Source organism: Lycium ferocissimum, chromosome 11 (assembly GCF_029784015.1).
Source record: "Lycium ferocissimum isolate CSIRO_LF1 chromosome 11, AGI_CSIRO_Lferr_CH_V1, whole genome shotgun sequence".
Taxonomy (NCBI): domain Eukaryota; kingdom Viridiplantae; phylum Streptophyta; class Magnoliopsida; order Solanales; family Solanaceae; genus Lycium; species Lycium ferocissimum.
The window spans coordinates 49,200,419-49,217,025 of record NC_081352.1 but is presented as its reverse complement, the minus strand read 5'-3'; positions in this window follow the sequence as shown (position 1 = coordinate 49,217,025).

Here is a 16,607-nt window from a genome sequence, read left to right as displayed (position 1 = left end):
TATAAAGCTAGAAATAAACAAGATGATATGGCACCTCTCTATAGCCACCATTCCAATTTATCTTTTTTCTCCTTTTTATCTTAGTTTTCCTATTTATCATATTTTAAAAAAGCTGAAATTCTCTAATACAATACTCAATTAATGAGGAAACAAAACTAAAAGTGTCTAAATGCATTACCCATTTAGTAAGGTATCACATCCCTTTGGGAGTGCAGACGTGCAGTAACCATTTCACCCATAAATTGTCTATTTATTTTATCTTAAATGTATATCCCCTAATAACAGTCATCCCACGTAGCATACATGATACAGTAATAAATAAAATATCATTATTATTTAGTTTACACCCATGTTCTGTCCCTGTGCTTCCTTACAGAAGCCAACATAATAGCAAATTTAGTAAATACAGTAATTACTCAGGTATTTATCATGCCAAGAATCTGCTGCCTCTATTTACAGTTTTTAAAACCTTTCATTTCCAATGCCTTTTCACTTTCTGGTACCAAACTAAGGAAATTAATGGTGATCTTGCTGGGAATAAACCCGCCACAGAAATAATATTCACGGTATTTATAGCGGAATAATAATGTAGCACCGTGATATGGTTAATCAACAAGAATAAAAAAGAGCGATAATGACACTAAGATTTTTACGTGGAAACCCAAAAGGGAAAAACCACGGGCCGAGAGGAGCAACTGATATCACTATAGCAAGGATTTTACACTTTGTAGGTCTGAGTAAAATACTCCAAAGACCACTACACACTCAAAAGAAATTACCCTCTTTTAAGATTTTCCACCTCACTACAATATCGCTCACACTCTCTATTTTTTCTCACAGACTATTTTCTTATCTGTGAATGCCTCACTCTTCTTTCTCTCTTTGTTGGCGTGTCTTACAAATGGAAGAATGGCTCTCCATTTATAGGAGACCAAACTTGGCCTCCTAGAACAAAAAGAAGAAAAAGAAAAAAGGCTAAAATTTGTAATCCACAAATTTTGCTTTGGCTCCAAGAATTTATCTTTGGCTCCAAGTATTTTCCTTTGGCTCCAAGTTCAATTTTTAGCCAACTAAATTGGCCCATGCCAATTATCACCAAATGGGATGGACTTCATCAATCTCCCCCTCCAGTCCCACTCACTTGAAGGAGGCAACGCCAGGCTTCTAGTTTGAGTGCATGCCGACAAGTTCCTTGCATAGCTCAAACTTGTCTTTTGGTATCACCTTGGTCAGCATATCCGAAGGATTCTCACTTGTAGGGATCTTTTTGACCTGCATAGATCCGTCCTCTATCTTTTCTCGAATCCAGTGATATCTCACGTCGATGTGCTTCGTCCTTGCATGGTATATGGAGTTCTTGCTCAAGTATATTGCACTTTGACTCTCACAATAGATGACATACTCCTCCTAATGCAATCCAAGTTCTTGAAGGAACCGTTTTAGCCATATCATCTCCTTGCCACCCTGTCGTAGAGAATGTACTCGCTTCGCAAACAGAGAGTGCACACACTTTCGCAACTTCGACTGCCATGATATAGCTCCCCATGAAAATGTGAACATGTATCCAGTAGTAGATTTACGATTATCAAGATCACCACCATATCAAAGATCTGTGTAACCCTTCAAGACTGGATCAGATCCTCCTAAACACAAACAGTCTCCAAAAGAGTACCTCTGGTACCTGAGTATCCACTTGACTGCTTCCCAATGTTCTTTTCCAGGATTTTCAAGAAATCTACTAACAACACCGATAGCATGAGCAATATCAGGTCTAGTGCATACCATTGCATACATCAAGCTTCCGACTGCTGACGAATAAGGAACTTTGGCCATGCCATCTTTCTCCTCCTTTGTTGCAGGACACATCTGCTTGCTCAACTTTAGATGACCAGGAAGAGGCGTGCTAACGGGTTTAGCACTCTTCATGTTGAAGCGTTCTAGTACACGTTCAATGTACTTCTGCTGAGATAGCCACAACTTTCTGCTTGTTCGTTCTCGAACAATCTTCATCCCCAGAATTTGTTGTGCTGGGCCCAAGTCCTTCATGTCAAATAACTTGGACAAATCGCCCTTCAAATTGGCAATCAGCTCCTTATCTTGTCCTACAATTAACATGTCATCCATATACAACAACAAAATAATAAAGTTGTTGCCAGAAAATCTTTTGAAGTATACATATAGATCAGAATAGGTCTTTGTGTAAGTTTGACTTTTCATGAACGGGTCAAACTTCTTGTACCGCTGCCTTGGTGCCTGCTTCAACCCGTAAAGACTTTTATTCAATTTGCACACTATGTGTTTCTTTCCTGATACTTCAAATCCTTCTGGCAGCTTCATATAAATCTCCTCTTCCAAATCTCCGTAAAGAAATGCAGTTTTCACGTCCAACTGCTCCACTTCAAGATCCAGGCTAGCTGCTAAGCTCAATATTGTTTGAATAGAAGTCATTTTGACAACACGTGAGAAAATTTTGGCAAAATCAATACCTTTCTTCTGTTCGAAGCCTTTTAGCACCAATCGAGATTTGTATCTGATCAGCTTGCCATTTCCATCTTTCTTGAGTTTAAAGATCCACTTGCATTTGAGTGGTCTTTTACCCTTTGGAAGTTCAACTAGCTTGTACGTGCCATTTTTCTGTAGAGAAACCATCTCTTCTTGCATGGCTTTTATCCACTGGTTCTTTTTACGGATGGGACAACACCTCCTTCAGACTTTCTGGCTCCCCCTCATCACTAATGAGGACATACTCTGTGGACGGGTACTTGGATGACTTTACCCTTTGCCTTTCTGATCTCCTCAGAGGTTGAGATTTTTCTTCTTCTTCCTGAGTAGAATACTCAACTTGCTCGGCATAATCACCAAGTTGCTCCCCCTGCTCAGCAATCTCGTCAGGTTGCTCCCCCTGCTCGGCAACCTCATCGGTTATACTTTCTACACTTCTGGGATGGTTAGAAATAGAAGGAATGGTAACAAGGTTAGGGGCTATACCATTTTTGGCTTTCTCTGACAGATCATCAGCAGTTCCAATTTCACTTTTTCGGAAGACTACGTCTCTGCTTCTGATGACCTTCTTCTTTATAAGATCCCACGATGTACTCGAACTCTTCATCTCCATATCCGATGAATATGCAGGGAACAAATTTATCATCTAGCTTTGTTCTCTGCTCCTTCGGTATATATGCAAAAGCTCTGTAACCGAACACCTTCAGATGCGAGTAGGACACTTCCTTGTTGGTCTAAAATCTCTGATGTCAAACTCCAATGGAGCCGATGGACTCCTATTGATCGGAAGTAACGTTCGAATCGCTTCACCCCCGACGACTTAGGTAGTTTAGCCATTCTGAGCATGCTTCTCACCCTCTCAACAATGGTGCGATTCATCCTCTCAGCTACGCCATTGTGGTGTGGGGTTTCAGGAACTGTCTTTTCATGTCTGATCCCATGGCTTGAACAATACCCTTCAAATTCCCTTGAAGTGTACTCACCTCCATTGTCACTGCGGAGACGCTTTAGCTTTCGACCCGTCTGCCTCTCCACCAGAGCATGAAACTTCTGAAAAACTTGAAACACCTGATCTTTGGTTTTCAAGATATAAACCCACAATTTTCGTGAAGCATCATCAATAAAAGTAACAAAATATTTGTTACCACCCATCGATTCTATCTCCATTGGACCACAAACATCAGAATATAGCAAATCAAGTATATTTAATTTTCTTTCAGACGATGTCTGAAATGAGACTCTACGCTGCTTACCAAATAAACAGTAGTCACATGGTTTTATCGTTGTACCTTTGGCAAAAGAAATGAGTGATTTCTTGGCAAGAATTTGCAATCCTTTCTCACTCATATGACCCATTCTTCTATGCCACAAATCCGCAGAAACCTCATCTTGAGCCGCGTTCAATTCAACTCGGCATATATCTGCATTTGTCCTGTACAATGTGCCACGAGCAACTCATTTTGCAATCACCAATGATCCCTTAGTGAGTCTCCATTTTGTATTTGTAAAATAGTTTTCGTATCCATCTCGGTCCAAGGCAATTCCCGAGATCAAGTTCAACCACAAATCAGATACATGGCGCACGTCCTTCAGAACCAATGTGCATCCGACATTTGTCTTGATACAAATGTCTCCGATCCCCGCAATCTTTGAGTAACTTGTGTTACCCATTTTCACAGTGCCGAAATCACACCTACATATCTGTAGAAAAGATCTCTTGGTTATTAATTAAAACAAGTGCCAAAATCATACATATATATGTGTATATACGTAGATATACATGTATATCACACACATATGCGTGTATATATCAGGACAATCCAATTTCCCTTTAAAAATGGACTAGGCCCAGTCTGATTGGACTTGAACTAGCCCAACATCAGTTAATAGCCTTGTATAGGCCTTGCAAGGCCAAGAAAGGCAAAGTATTAATTGCTTCCGCCATTTCTCACCTAAACCAATCCCCAAACACGATATTACCACCTTCTTTCTTCTATTTTTTTGCAATTGAATGGCTATATGTTTGAAATCTTTAATTATTTTTAGTTGTATTTTATTTTGAATGCCTAATTTCTAATGGTTCTTGAAGAACCCTACGGATTGATTATTTCTTGGTCGATATCTGACCTTTGATGTTTATTTTGAATCAATCCTAACTCTACAATGCTAATATGTGAGGAGGAAATCCCAAAATTGGGATTTATCCCACGTCGACTACATCTAGGGTTTGGGGATTTCTATATAAAGGACCCCATATTTTTCATTTACAGATAGAGGTAGCATATTCACAAACTCGAAATACTTAAGTTCTTTTAGGCATTTTTGCTGTTAAAGACTTTAATCGTTTGAGTTAAGTTAAAATTTTTAAAGTTATTTTCTGTTCTTGTATGGGTTATGTGTGATTCTGAGCATTTGGGGGAACAACTGAACTCTCCAATTTCAAATCTTTTCACGGCTACACATAAGCAAGGTAATTCCCCTTTCTCTCTTTATTTCCTGCATTTTCCTTTTTTTTTTTTTTTGTTATGTCTTAGTTTAGTTTATTGTTTGTATAATTTAGCATGTTTATGTGTTAGTTCAGTTAATTAAATGATGTTCCCGTCTTATTTTGTTTAATAGTTAAACTTGTTTGGTGTGCTTAGATTAGTTTAGTTTAGTGGATTATTGTTGAGTCTTGTTTATTGTTTATCTTAGATAGGTTCAGAATATGCTTATGTTGCTTTGATAGCCTTATTATATGGGATAAATCTTTGTTTAGGCCTGTTTAGATTAGTTTAGCCATTTGCTATCCCTAGGTTAAGATGATTTTTGTGCTTATAATCAGTGTGTTCTTCAGTCAAACTTATGTTAGTTCAACTCATGTGGCTTGACATCTATGTTTATGTGTTTAACTGCTTTGTGGTCAACCTACCTGTTTTTAGATTACTTAAGTTCTCTGTTAGCAATATGATATGAAGTATGAAATAGGATACACATGTTGTCTAGACTTACCAGATTATGGTTAGTTTATATCCCCGCCTACTTGAATACGTGCATGCTAGTTTCCTACTGCAAGTTTGATAATCGAGCATATGGTATCACTCCACATGTTTAACTCTTAATCAAAGTCTAAAATGTCAAGAAGTTAGTTTATGGATGTTGTTTACTTTGAATGGATTACATTTTAAAGTTGGTACTCTCATTTGCAAATACTAGAATGCTAATAGGTTACGCATACATGTTGTATCTTTGCTATATAATTAGTTGTGTGTTCAAGATAAATTGAAAGGCTCATTAATCATGTTTGTATGCCTAACTAATTTATGATACTCCTGTCTGAGCTTAGATCACCTAGAGTCTGTTAACAATATGGAATTTGAGGATCTAAACCTATGTTGTTGTTCTATATGTTTGGTTCTGACCCTAATCAGTTGGGTTGTGTGGTCTCTTTATGCCCAAATGCTATTACTAAGGCTTCTATGTTGATATCTAGCCGATGTGGCTATGCTTCTTGTCAGTATGATTGTCAAGGCTTATCCATGCTTGTCTTGTTCTGTCTTGAAAACTAGTTATGACTATGAAGCATGTTAGTTTGAATATGGTTGGTATAGCATCTTGTTTTAATTGAGTCTAACATATGCACCGTGCCTAAACTAGTTTTTTAAATGAATCAAATGTTGCATGATAAGTCCCTTTAAATCCAGAGCGTGTATGAATGAAGCCATCTGTGTTTGATTGGAGTTTGTTTAAGTCCTTCAAAATCTCTTTTAAACTACGAGGTATCACTTTGTCCTATGACTAAGTGGTAAGTGAACATTCTAAAAGTGTTATTGAGGTTTAGAGACATGCCTGTATGTTTTGTTTACTTGGTGTATATTTATGTGTTGAAATGGTTATGTTCTGGCTTACCTAAGTGGATCTGTATATACTATATATGTCCTGAAACCTGTTTGGTATACTATCCCCTTTTCTAAACCTATTGTGACTGTATTTTAACTGGTAATGAGGTATACATATTTTAAGTATATTTTCCTTAAAATTTTCCCTTGCCTAATTGATTTGTATGTGGTGTATGAGTGAATGTTCTTGTGTATACAAATTATATTCAATCATATATACACTCTAGTGTCACTACAAGAAAGTATAGAAATCGCAACAAATTTTTTTATCTTTGGCAACAACTTAGTTTTATTGTTGGCAAATGATTTTTTTGTTGCCAAAGAATTTAATTTTGTTGCCATAGTATTAATTATTGTTGCAAAAAGTACTTTTGGCAACAAAAAAAAAAAGTTGTTGCACGTTGTTGCAATAACAGCCGTTGGGAAAAGTTCATGCAACAAAATATTTTTTTTGTTGCCAAAAGTACTTTTGCAACAATAATCAATCTATGGCAACAAAAAAATTTTTGTTTCCAAATATATTTTTTCTTGTAGTGTGTATATGAGTTGATATACTTGATATATACATAATGTACAATTCCTTATTGTGGGCTGCTGTTACATTAGTTTTGATTACATGTTGGATTTTCTTCTTTCTTTTTCCCAATTGGGTTTTGTGATTACATGTTGGATTTTTTCTTTAATCCATTTAATTCTTCATTTATTCCAATTGGCCTTGTTTGTTTGCTTGAACCATCTGTAAAATGATAAAATTTCATGCTATTACGTGGTTAAATGTGCTTTTTACGGTCCATCGGGCCACTCACCCTGCGCATGAACTTCGTTGGGCATGAGGCCCAACTATTCTCACGGGTATGAAAGAAAAATGGCAAGGAAGCTAACATTATCTGATTGGTTCATTTTCAAGAAAATGGCTTTAAACTTGTTCATGGAAAATTTACTAAGTTAATCCATGACTTAAAATATTTTCTTAAATTACATTTATTCCACAAATTTCTCTTTTAAATTGATTTTCTCTCACCTTGTTTCTGTTTGCTTGAACCATTTCCGATGGGATTGGAGCAAGAAAAATCTAAACTTGAAAAATGATAAAATTTCATGCTATTAAGTGAATCAAAGTTAGGAAAAATTACAAACAAAGACAAAGAAAAAAGAAAGAAGTACCGAAACCTCCAGTGCTAACCTACCACCATGACCGCCACCACGAAAACTCATATCTTTAAAATCGGTACTTTCTGTTGTTTCACAATGTGATCTCTTCTCTCATTGATAACGGCCTATTCTACCGCCCCCTCCCGCATGAATCCAACGCATACTCCACTGATGAGAGTTGTGGGCTTCATACTCACAAAGTGTTTGATAAAACGGCATGAGGCCCAACTATATTCCATCATTTGATTGAAACAATCGTTTTCATTGGGTATGAAAGAAAAAATGGCAATTTGGAGAGAGCTAACATTATCGTGATACATGGTTGATTTAATTTAACAATTTAAAATGAAAATGACTTGAATGCCCATTTTTACTATGAGTACGAAAATAGTACACGCGTTTTGGGCTTAGGTAGGCCCAATTTTAGCCTTTCTTGTTACTTCCTCTTTTATTCATTATGTGCAAAATTGTATTTGTAAAAAAAATTATGAATTATTGGAGCCCATTATGTAGGTTAGAACTTAGGAAAACACCTAGTAATTTAGGTAAGTCGCCAAATCGATTTTAAAACTCGGCTAATAACCATTTTAAAATGATCATAATTTTTGAGGTTTAAAACTGTTTCAAAAATCACAGTAAAGCATAATAACAAAGAAGTGGAATTTATTTAAGAGCCTGTTTGGAAAGCCACCTGGTAATTGGAATTGGTGTAATTACTACCCTAGTAATTACACAGTATTGTAATTACAATGATCTGTTTGTTTGTCACAATGTAATTATAGTGTAATTACAAGCGTGCTGTTTGGTTGCACAAGTGTAATTACACAGTTAGTTAATTTAAAAATAACTTTTGTTTATAAAAAAATTAAAATTAATATTTAAAAAATATGTGCCTTTATAAATGATATTAAATTAGTTATTTAATAATATCTTGTTTCTTGAAAATATGTCAATTAATAATCATATATTTGTAACTAATATTGTAAAAAATGATTGATATATAACTTTAAATTAATAATATTTTAATTTTAATTGATTATAAAACTTAAAAGCATATCGTTTTTGTGAGAACATCATGGGATTGGATGTTTGACAAAAAAAGAATATTTATAAATATAATGCCATAACATTATTCAAATGTTTGACAAAATTCTATCAACTGCAAGTGAAAAATAAACAACATGCAATGTGAAATAACAAGTCAATAGCACTAAAACAAATATTTTTAAAATCGAAAATATAACCCAAATTCAAAATCCAAAAGATTTTTTTTTTTTTTTAACATAATACTCTTATGTTAAATTCTAACCTTGCACAAGTAAGTTTCAACGTAACATAAGTAAATACTCCTATAATTCAAAAGAAAGGGAAAATATAAGTCTATAACTTCATTCACAATGAAATTCTACTTTAATAACATCACTTATTATACGCCAAGTTTGTTAATGACTCATTCTTTCTAATATTAAGAGATGTAGTTTCAAAAATTAGAATATTAACACGGTTATGCTAAATGAATAAAATAAAAAACTAAAAAAAATACGAGCAATTACATGGAACTACAAGAAGCAAAGGTTGTGAATGAGAAGAAACGAAATGAAATACAAATACTATAAAAATAAAAATATATTTTAAAAAATAAAAATAATTAAAAAGTAAAAATAAAAAATAAATTAAATAATAGAAATAAAAAATAAATCAGAAAAGAGAAGAAATTAAAATAAAATAAAAAATAAATTAAAAAAGAAAAGAAATTAAAATAAAATTAAAAAGAAATAAACTAAAAGGTAACCCTGTAATTACAGAGTGTAATTACACCCAATTCTCAACGCCCCCCCCCCCTCCCCCCCCCCCCCCCCGGAGAATTGAAGAGTGTAATTACACCCTATCAATTACACCCAATTCCCACCTAACTGTGTAATTACCTGGTCAAACAAACATGCCAAACTGTGTAATTACACCAATTACAATCAATTCCAATTACATGGGTGGCTTTCCAAACAGGCCCTAAGTTTAATGATTACTCCTTTCAAAATGATCAAATGACTATCCAGCTTAAGTATAAAACTGTGAAAAAATTTGTATAATCGTCTTTTAACAGAAAAAATGAATTTCAAGAAGAAAACGTGTTGAAATTGATAGAAGATGATTTTTCAACTGGGCTAAGTTTCAAAGTTGATAACTTGGACGTTTTGGACTTTGACAAGGAAATTGGACCATTGGATTTCTTAGTAGCTTTTATGCACTCGCGTAAAAGGGAACCGTAACACTAGTAACAACGAGAACGTATTTGGCCGATCAATTACTTAATTAACGAAGGACAAATCTGTTCAGTTTCAAATAGTTCATGGTCACCGTTTCCCTTTATAGAATAGCAATATTTAGCCTTTATTACACTATATACTATAACATAATGAACGCAACACTATTAAGTCATGGTAATGTGCATGCATCTATAGCTTGTCAACAAAAAGTGATGACAACGTAACAGTTACCAGCTGTGAGGTTTTGCTTCAGCATTACTATAATTAAGTCTTACAATATTTTGGAAATGATTGAATATTGAAGAAAACTTTGCTATGAATTAGCTTTTATATACAAGGTTTGTAGCATCATAAGCTGACGATATACCTGCTCCTGCATCATTCGATTCTTGTAGGATCTTTATGACAATAGCTAGGAAATTGAGCTAACATTTACATGGTACTAAATATATAATTTTCACATTACAGGAATCTGCTTTAATTGTGCACTTGTCAGTCCTGTGCTACACATAATTTAATGTGATGTCACATGCACCCGGTCGATTGGATGAAACTGGGTAGTTGCTCATAAATATACCTAGCAACGTCCAGCAAACAGAAAAAAACACTAAAATCCCATCAACCGTGTTAGTTGGTGCAATAGTTCACTGTCATGTTAAATATTACTAATACTTTGACGAAGTCAGGAAATAAAAAAAACAAAACAACGTTAATTCTATCAAATTTAGAAGTGAGTACAAGCTACTTTCATCCAATCAAATTGCAGCCCGTGATGTGTGGGTTAAAGCAATGCGCACCTAGTCCGGCGGCAGACAAAAGAGGGAAGTGCACAAATAGCCACTTTTTATGCTCCCTATTTAAAGACTAGCCGAAGATTTACAAAGTTTTTAAAATCTAGCTCCTCGGAATGAACTTCATATCGTCGGGTCTAAAGTTGAAATTTAGTTATTTGAATCAATTTGGATATTTTCATCAAATGAAGGATATATTTTTTAACTTTCAAAACAGCAGGGGCATAAATTATCCAAAAGTAATTCAAATGATATTTTTAGTTATTAAAACAAAGTAGATAGATATTTTTGATTTTTTACCCTAAAATTAAAGATGACAAAGGCTAAATCTGACTAAGAAATAAGAAGCTTCTAGCTGATTCATGATGACACTAAAAACGGAAAAGTTAAGTCAATCACCTAAAGACTTGACTTACCATATAAAGTACTTAAATCAATGTACTTAAAAAGGAAACACAAAAAGTGAGGTGGTGACCGGTTAGAATTCGGGTGGCAAGACTAGCGCAAATTCATTTGACCCGCCTAATTCGTTCAAGCTTTAATAAATTTGGTCTAGAGTGATTTTGAAGATGAGCATTTGGTGGCAGATTGACGCATCCGATAAATCGTCGATCAAATTAAACATCAAATGAGCCCAAATTGACCCATCAAATGTTCTCCATTCATAAGTTAAAAGCCACAAAACATGATTAACTTATTTTTTAATTATTATTTAAATTTATTTTTGTAATTATTTCTATTTTTAAAATGTTTATTTTTATTTTTTTAAAAAAATATTTTTTTTTAATTTCCTTATTTAAATTTTTTTACTTGTAACTTTTCATTTTTAAGTTTTTAATTTTTTTTTTTTTTTATTGAGGGTCTATGCTTATCCGTTTTTGTTTAACCTATTTTTGACCCACTCATATCTAACATACGTTTGCCACTCTTAGTTATGTACAAGACAAAATTAAAAATATATAAATAAGACAAAGGAGTAAAAGAGAGGAATCTGAAAAAATCAATGTTCATTACGTCAATTAACATTTAATTTTGAATTATAGTCGGAATAATTTCAAATATAATTTATGTACTAGGATAACTTATGAGGAAATATTTACAATGGATATCTTTATTATTTTGAGTAAAAGCATACGTTTGAGTTTTTTTCATATCCAAAAAGTATTTAAATTTGATTTTCATGACACTGTTTTTTTAGAAAAGCATGAGCGAGAGAATATTTACAATCAAAGAATATCGATATTTTTAATTTATCAAAATGTTGAAAAGGTGGGTTAAGTTGGGCGGGTTGGGTTATGACCTTGTTTAGCCCTCTTGACTCGGCCTCTTAGTCAAACAAGCTTTGGGCAAAGTTGGGCTTTAGCAGCCCATCTACGGAGTTCAACCCATTTTGACTGCTAACTTTAGCTTAAATGGCCCATTTGCCACCCTCCAGTTAGAATCCATTACCAATATAGCTTAAGAGATATTATAACTATAGAGAAGCATGGGTTGAGACCCATGCGTCGTCCCATATAAAAAAGGAAAAAAAAAAAAAAAAAGTGTGGGGGGGGGGGCATACTAAACACCAACCAATATTAAAAAAAAAAAAGTGGACCCCATATTAATAAAATCAAGCAATATCTAAAAAAAAAAAAAGTGAATCCCGCATTAAAAAAACAAACAATGTCAAAAAAAAAAGTGCATCCCATATTAAAAAATAAAACAATATTCGTATAATTTCCAAAGTATCTCATTAAAGCATGGGTTTAGACCCATGCTTCGTCGTCCGTCCATTAAAAAAAAAAAAAGAAAAAAAAAGTGGACTCCATATTAATAAAATCAAGCAATATCAAAAAAAAAAAAAAAAAAAAAAAAAGTGAATCCCACATTAAAAAAACAAACAATGTCAAAAAAAAAAAGTGCATCCCATATTAAAAAATCAAACAATATTCATGTAATTTCCAAAGTATCTCATTAAATCAATAATGATGGATTCATTGCCACATACGTATCAACCCATTAGTGAGAGCAAATGAAATTATTGCACAACAAAAAATATGGACCTAGTATTATTGCTTTTCTTCAAAAGGTTAAGTAGCCAAACCATACAATTTTCTTTCTTTTTTATATTAGCTTGAGATGTAATCTAGATATTGAACTATTGTATTTGCTATTCCGCCGTTTTATTTATTTGTTATGTTTACTAAAATAAATATACTTAAAATACTTGTATTTTAAAATAAGATAGAATTTAATTACTTTTTTCATTTTTTTCCTTACTTTAATAAATGTGAAAAGAGATTAATGTCATAAAAAGAAAAATAATATTAAATGGAGATCAAATAATTAATAAGGTAAATTAGTGAAATTATAATTCTAATTGACGTTTCCTTAAAAAACCGTGCAAAAGACGACATCATAAGTAAAATGAGATAAACAAAAAATATTTACCAAAAATTAAAAAATAGTAGTTCTTCATTTAAATAGAAAATTAAATTTCTACTTTGTTTCATTTTAAACATGTAAAATTAATATAATAATTTGAATTAGAATTATCCAAATCAAAATTTGATAAAAAAATAATAGGTATTGTTTAGGCCCAATCTACATACGTTAACAATAGAATATTTTACACCTTTAAATTAATCGAATTAAAATTCAAAGTATCAACTGATGCTTAAATATTGCTATTGTTTTATCTCAAAGAGAGGAAAATAGTTTCCTTTTAAATAAATCTTCTCTTTTAAAAAGTATTAATAAATTTTTGCTAACTTTGTATTCGTAGCAAACACTAATATAATAAAGTTTTGGATATGAAGCACAAATTATAATGTTATATTAATCGTGTTTTAAACATATATATATATATATATATATATATATATATATATATATAGAGAGAGAGAGAGAGAGATATATATATAGAGACTAGGGGACAACGTCCGTGCCAATACCACGGGCCCAATATTATGAAAATTAAAACTATTAATATATTTTTGTTAAAACAACAGTATCAGGATATAAATATGCACATCTAATTTTCTTATAAACATACATAGTCTATTGATGTTCTAATTAAATTCTAAACTCCGGATTATCTGGGGCATAGTAAACAGTGGGCGAAGATCTTTTATAACCTTACTGTTGATTATCTCGCAAGAGTAAGGACCCTAAAATTAGTGACTCAAAGAATAGAAGTAGTACATTTAATCAAATGATGGATGGTTTATTTTGCATATAAAAAAATAGCGAAACATTACAAGTTCTTTAATAGTGAATTATGTTTACCCCTCATAATGGTAAAATTGTATCTGAGTGTTTACATCGAGTTAATAAATACTTCTTCGGTTTCTTTTTATTTGATCCATGTTGACCTAACACTCTCCCTAAATAAATATTTATTAGGGTTTTATTATGCAATTAACTTTATTAATTGTAATTTGAAAATCTAAGTTTGACTATTATAACTTTATGTAGTTACTTAATGATTACCTTTCATATTAGACGAAACTAATAAATCTCTCTTGATTTGCTAAAATGAACAAGCAAAGAAAAAAATATTTTTAGTATAACGGACTAAAAAAAAAAAAAGAATATATGACATTTATTTACTTTTAGTATTTAATCATAATTAATTAATATAAATTATAATCTTATTAAATTACTTAACTATATCAAATTTACACAATTCAATATATGATAAACCTGGCTATAGGCGGTAAGTATTACCTTCGCCAGATTCGAATGAAAAATCATTTACCCTTTTCCAAATTCAAATGGAAAATAGATGGAGGAAACTAGAATAAGGTATTCCATTATCACAGGCATTAAGTTAGTACTTACGTGTCAATTTTGAAAGTTATATGGGCCCACTATATTCAATGGCATTTCAATGTAGGGCATATCTGTAATTTAACATGAAGGGTGGGCTTTTTTCTAGAGGTATTTATATTGTCCAAATAACTAAGCATACTGATCAGCAAAATCTTTCAAAGACCATAATACACGTAGATAGCTAATTGCTGAATGTCAGAAATGCCCTTAATTTGAATTTTATTGACTTTAAGCAGACATGTTGAAACCATCTATTGTAATATATATATATATATATATATACTTCACACTAGGGGTAGTTATTAAAAAGCTTAATACTATTTTACAATAGGAGTTTATATTACACTGATTTTTGGCTGGGTAAGGGATTGGAGCATTTGATGAAAGGGAAGGGGAATATGGAAGTTTTCTAGAGAGAGGTGGTTGTTGCTTTTGTTGGTGATGTTGGCCAACATCGTCCTTTATTTAAGCATTTATGGTAAGAAATCATAGTGAGATAGTAAGAGGAAAAGCTAGGATGGTAATAAATTACAAAAGACTTAATGATAACACCAGAACAGATGGATATAAGTTACCAGACAAAACAGAACTAATAAATAGAATACAAAGGGCCAACAGACTGTGAAGCTATAGTCAAATTCTATCAAAAAATTAATGATAAAAGTAGCGATGAACGAAGATGGTTAAACTTTATGGATACTATTTCAATTTATAATTTAACATTCGAACATATAAAAGGAAAATATAATAATTTAGCAGACCAATTAAGTAGACTAAAAATCACATCTAACTGATTTTCTATTTGAACAGCATGAGACCATCAAGTTCTCAGACAACAGACAAGGGGAAAGGCATAACCTCAACCCAAGACACTTACAGACAGCAGGTACTAGGTAATCTTCATTTTAGACTTAAATCATAATACAACAGTATTAAGTTTTCGAAATAATCTCCTTTGGGAAGTTTATTTTACCAACGACGCTATATTTAGAACTGAAGACTATCTTAGACAGCTAGAACAACAAGTAAACTTTATGCCTTTAGGTTAATAGATGCAAGATCATTATTTAAAAATCAAACAAGAATTAAATAACCTATACCCAGAATATATTAAATTAAGTAGTACCAAAGAAAACCAGTTAAGACTACAAGAATTAATAGATATAATATCAGGATTAGAATATAAGTTACTAGGATATATAAAATCTAGAAAGACCTCAAAGAACCACAAGCGATTTAGACCATATTAATTATATGAAAACACTACCCTTTGTTAGACAAATAGCTATCGATCATTGGTTATTATATAGAGAATAGAGAAACGACGAGAATATAGACAAGTAGAAAAGGCGTTAAGTGCATATTTATAAATAATAAATTCAGAAACATTATCATCACTAATAAACAATAGACTCTTACAAAGTCAGATTAACGAAGAAACAATCTCTGCTATAACGTGAGAATTACAGGGTATAAGAGAAGATATAGAAAGATATACAACTAGAATAGAGTACCAGAAAAAAGTTTGTAAAATAAAGATTCCGTTAGGATAATAAATAAAGCTAGAAAAATAGATATATATATATATATATAAATCCATGCTTCTATATAGTTAAAATACTTTACTTTACTACTATATAGAAGAGCCGGTTTTTAAGCAAGATCGTCGTCCGTCCTTTGGTCCCACTTTTTTATTTAAGGGCAAAAAAATGACATTTTATACTTTAATATTACCAACTCTTCTAAAAAGTAGATAGAAATACTTTATTATATTTCTATTTTTCTACTATATAGAAGCATTGGTTTACCCATGCTTCGTCGTTAGTTACTCTTAAAAAAATAATAATAATAAGGTGGACCTCATACTAAAAACGCCAAGCAATATTAAAAAAAAAAATGAAAAAAAGTGAACCCCACGCCCTCCAAACTCATGAAAAAAAAAGGTGGACCCATATTAAAAAACAAGCAATGTCAAAAAAAAAAAAAAATAACATGCACCCCATATACTAAAAAATCAAACAATATTCATGTAATTCCCAAAGTATCCCAATCAAGTCAATAATAGTGGATTCATTACCACATGCGTATCAACCCATTAGTGGGAGCAAATGAAATTATTGCACAGCAAAAAACATGGACCCCATATTATTGCTTTTCTTCAAAAGGTTAAGTAGGCAAATACATACAATTTCCTTTCTTTTCTT